The sequence below is a fragment of the Coenobita brevimanus genome, chromosome 95, assembly GCF_032717465.1.
Source record: "Coenobita brevimanus isolate Jiangsu-jjx chromosome 95, ASM3271746v2, whole genome shotgun sequence".
Lineage (NCBI taxonomy): Eukaryota > Metazoa > Arthropoda > Malacostraca > Decapoda > Coenobitidae > Coenobita > Coenobita brevimanus.
The window spans coordinates 15545083-15550082 of NC_137048.1; positions in this window are offsets into that span (position 1 = coordinate 15545083).

Below are 5000 nucleotides of genomic sequence, written 5' to 3' on the forward strand. Positions count from 1 at the left end.
TGATTTTTTAGTATTCTCACTTAAGGTGTACATTATCTTTCTCTGTTCCGTAACATAAATTTGGCGACCTCTTATCAGGATATTCAGGATATTATCATAAGGATACTGCTTGATATTTTGTGACTGTTACTTATTAATTATGTCTACTATTACTACACTTGATGAAGCCAAAGATTTTTTGTCAAATGTGCAAACAGTGTGTGATACAGAAAACAGAACAAAGAATGAACTTAAGCTTGTTGCTCAACAATTGGGAATTGCTGTTCGCTCTCATCATTCTAAAGATCAAATTGTTGACATGATTAATGAAAGCTTGTTTAATGTAACTCCTCCAAATGAGCAAACGCAGATTGAATTAGCTAAGTTACAGCTAGCCCTGCAGGAGGCTAAGGCTAAGGAGGCGGAGGCCCCTGTTAATGAGGCAAATGCTCGTATTCAAGAGGCACAGGTACAGGCTCAGGCACAAATTGAACTTGCCAGGATTCAGGCAGACCATGAGTATCGCATGAAACAAGGTGGAACTGGATCATCTAGCTCTGATGATTTTGATGTGGCTAAAAATGTTAACCTTGTCCCTCCTTTTAATGAATCTGATTTAACAAAGTATTTTCAGTTGTTTGAGAGGGTAGCTACAGGTTTTAGTTGGCCCAAGGAGTATTGGCCAGTACTCCTTCAAACTGTTCTCACCGGTAAAGCTCAAGTAACTTATGCATCTTTGCCTCAGGATCAATCTGATAATTATGATATAGTTAAGAGCTTGATTCTTAAGGCCTATGAGCTTGTTCCTGAAGCCTATAGAGTAAAATTTAGGACAACTTACAAGCAAGATAAGCAATCCCATGTTGAGTATGCAAAAATCAAAGAAGATCTGTTAGAGCAGTGGTTAAATTCTAAGAATGTGGATTCTGATTTTGGTAAATTTAAGCAGATGATTTTGCTGGAGGATTTCAAAGGTGTATTCATAAAGATGTAAGCCTATATCTTGATGAGAAAAGGATAGATAATTTGTCTGATGCTGCAGTTTTAGCTGATGAATATGTTCTCACTCACAAGAGATATTCTAGAGAAAAAGGGAAAGCTGAGAGTAAGTACGTTGCCTCTACTCAGAGTACAGGTAACAGGAAAGAGAATAAAGGAGATGTTTCTCAGGAAGTAAATACCAGCTTCACCTCTAGATGTGGGCGATTGTGTGTGTGTATGCGCCAACGCAAGATCGTGCTAGAAGAGTGAGAGAAGAGTTCTGGACAAATGTAGAAGTGTGCATGGAAAAGTTTGGAAAGAATGAGAGTGTTTTTGATTGGTGATATGAATGGTAAAGTTGGGAATGTGAAGGTGGATGGAATAGTTGGTGAGTGGGGGTGTGCCTGCTGAGATAGATGAGAATGGGAGTGCGTTAGTGGACATTTGTGCTGGGAGGGGGTTGGTGATAGCCAATACCCTCTTCAGGCATAAAATGATCCACAGGTATACATGGCGAGTGATGAGAAGGGTGGGTGGTGAATTGAGTGAAAGGAAGGCAGTGATTGATTATGTGTGTGTGGATGAAAGGATGCGAAGATGTATATTGGATGCAAGAGTTTATAGAGGTTGGGGGAGTGGACTTTCTGACCACTACTTGGTGGTGGCCAGAGTTAAAGTTCAAGAAAGATGGAGGAATAGAAGAACGGAAAGACAAGAGGAAGGAGTAGTTGCAAGGAGAGTGGAAAGGTTACAAGAGGATGAGAAAAAGGCAAAGTATAAGAGAGAAGTGGAGGAACGATTGGGCAAATATGAGTTGGAGCAGATGGGGGACGTGGAAGGTGTGTGTAGAATATTTACAGAAGAAATATGTGCAGCATGTGATGTGGTGTGTGGAAGGAAGAGAAGACGGAGGGGGGTGCAAGGAACAGCGTGGTGGACTGAAGAGGTGAAACGGGCTGTGGCACAAAAGAAGAAAGCATACAATGAATGGATGAGAAATAGGGGCGTGGAAGAAGTTGAGAGGCGGAAGAGAGAGTTATATGTAGAAAGAAAGAGAGAGGTGAAAAGATTAGTAAGAGAGAGTAAGAAGAGAGTGGATGAGGAATTTGGAAGGAATTTGAGTGTAAAGTGCAGGGACTGTAAGAAAATGTTCTGGAAAGAGGTGAAAAGAGTAAGACAGGGTGGAAGTGGAGTTAGCAGGGGAGTGAAAGATAAAAATGGTAGATTACTAGTGGAGAAGGGAGAAAAAGTGAGCAGATGGAGAGAACACTTTAAGGAATTGTTGAACGTGGAGGATGGAAGTAATACGAGTATAAGTGGCTGGGGAATGGCTGGAAGAAGGAGGGAGGTGAGAAGACAGGAAGAAATCAGTAGGATAGAAGTTGTGGAAGCAATGAAGAAAGTTAAATCGGGGAAAGCCCCAGGAATTGATGGAGTGTGTGGTGAAATGTTGAAACATGGGGGAGAGATAGTAGTAGAATGGATGTGGAAGATGTGCAAATTGGCCTGGGAGGAAGGTAGAGTCCCGGAGGATTGGAAGTCAGGTATAATTATTCCCTTGTACAAAGGAAAAGGGGAAAAAGAAGTGTGTGGTAATCATAGGGGCATTTGTCTTCTTAGTATAATAGGAAAAGTATATGGTAGGATACTTATTGACAGAGTTAGAGAAAGAACAGAGAAATTAGTTGGAGAAGAACAGGGAGGCTTTAGGAAGGGAAGAGGTTGTGTAGATCAGATATTCATTCTCAGATCTTTAGTGGAAAAGTTTCTAGAGAAGGGAAAGAAGTTGTATGCGGCTTTCATGGATTTGGAGAAAGCATATGACAGGGTGGATAGACTAGGATTGTGGAAAGTGTTAAAAATATATGGAATAGATGGGAAGTTGTTGAATGCTGTGAAGAGTATGTACGATGGTGCGAAGGCTGCAGTGCGTGTGGATGGTGAACTAAGTGAATTTTTCTCTTTGAAAGTTGGGTTGAAACAGGGATGTGTCATGTCTCCATGGTTGTTCAATCTGTACATGGATGGGGTAATAAAAGAGGTACAAGGTAGGGTAGTGGATGTTGGAGTGGCCCTGGTGAGAGAGGATAGTGTTTGGAAACTCCCTGTACTGTTGTTTGCAGATGATACCGTGTTGTTGAGTGAAGACGAAGGGGAGCTGCAAGGCTTGGTGGATGAGTTTGAGAGAGTGTGTAAGAAACGGAATCTAAAGGTGAATGTAGGGAAGAGTAAAGTGATGGTCTTTGAGAGAGGTGAAGTCAGTGAATGTACAGCGAGGTTGGATGGTGAGGAATTGGAAAATGTGAGTACGTTTAAGTACTTGGGTAGTGTGATGAGTAAGGATGGAGGTTTGGAGGGTGAAGTGATTTAAAGGGTACAGCAGGGAAGAAAGGTTGCTGGTTCTTTGAAAGCAGTGATAAGAAACAGGGAAGTGAGCATGGAAGTGAAAAAGTTACTACATGACAATATTGTGATACCAACTCTAACGTACGGAAGTGAAGCTTGGACGTTGTTGGAAGGACACAAGTCAAGAGTGAGAGCCTTGGAAATGAGTTATTTAAGAGGAGCCTGTGGAGTCACATGGAGAGACAGGCTGACGAATGAGGATATAAAGGAGCGTTGTGGTGTTGATGTGGATGTGATAGGAAACGTTATGAGGAACACACTGAGGTGGTTTGGCCATGTGGAGAGGATGGAGGGTCAAAGACTGACGAAGAGAGTGTATGTGAGTGAGGTGGAGGGGGAAAGAGGGAGGGGAGGCCGAGGTTGAGATGGCGAGATGGGGTGGAGAGGTATATGAGCGCGAGGGGTGTGAGTTGGGAGCAGGGGCGTGAACTGGCGGGGGACAGGGCGACTTGGAGGCGATTTGTTTGTGGCCACCCCAAACGGGATTGAGGCGTCTGGCAATAGATAGATAGATAGATAGAGACCTCTAGATTTCAGAAAAGTAAATGTACTTATTGTAGTAAGCTTGGTCATACTACGGAGAAATGTTTCAGGAGACAGCGTGATGTGAACAAAAAGGAGTCTTTAAATATTCAGTCAATTGGTCTAGTGTCCACTCTTGAGAGTTCCCAGAATTCTTTAACTGAGTTAACTGAACCTGCTTTGAGGGGTAACTTAAATTCTCATGATGGAGCTCCTCTTTGAGCAGTAACGTGGGTGACACTCTCAAGAGTTCATGTGCTAATTTCCTGTCTGATGGTTTTGTCAGTCCTCTGGACAGTAATGACAGGAAATCAGTTAAAATATATCGTGACACAGGTGCTTGCCAATCCCTTATGCTGACCAGTGTTCTAGTCTCTAATGTTAATTCCTCTGATGAAACTGTAATCTTACAAGGTGTAGGGAATAATTACTTCTCTGTCCCTCTGTGTAGAGTGAATTTAGAGTCTGGGTTTTGTTAATGGTTCCGTTATGGTTGGGTTGGTTGAGACACTCCCAATGTCAGGTGTAACTTTCTTACTTGGAAATGATATTGGTGGAAGTCAAGTGTGTCCAGCTCCTCAGTTGTCTAGTGAGCTAGTGGCTGCGACCCAGGATTGTAGTGTCCCTGATGTGTTCCCTGCATGTGCTGTCACTAGGGCTAAGTCTAAAGTTACTGGTGATTTAGAGGATAATGATGATGATGATGTTATCCTAGCTGACACTTTTCTTGCTAATTTGGACCACTCACCAGATGAGGCAGTACCCCGTAGTGTCGATAATTTGTCTCGTCAAGAGTTGGTTAAGTTGCAGGTTGCTGACCCTGAGTTGAAAGGTCTAGCTAACTCTGCTTACAGTGAAGAAGAGTCAGCCGGTGCTTCTACTTGTTATTATGTAAAGTCAGGAGTACTTATGAGGAAGTGGAGACCCCCAACAGCATCAGCCGACTGTGAATGGGAGGTTGTACATCAAGTTGTCATCCCTCGTGTTTGTAGGCAGGATATCATTCGAGTGGCTCATGATACCAGTTTGGCAGGACACCTTGGAGTGAAGAAGACTGTGGCACGCATTTTGAAACACTTCTACTGGCCAGGTATCTTCAGGGATGTTTCCTG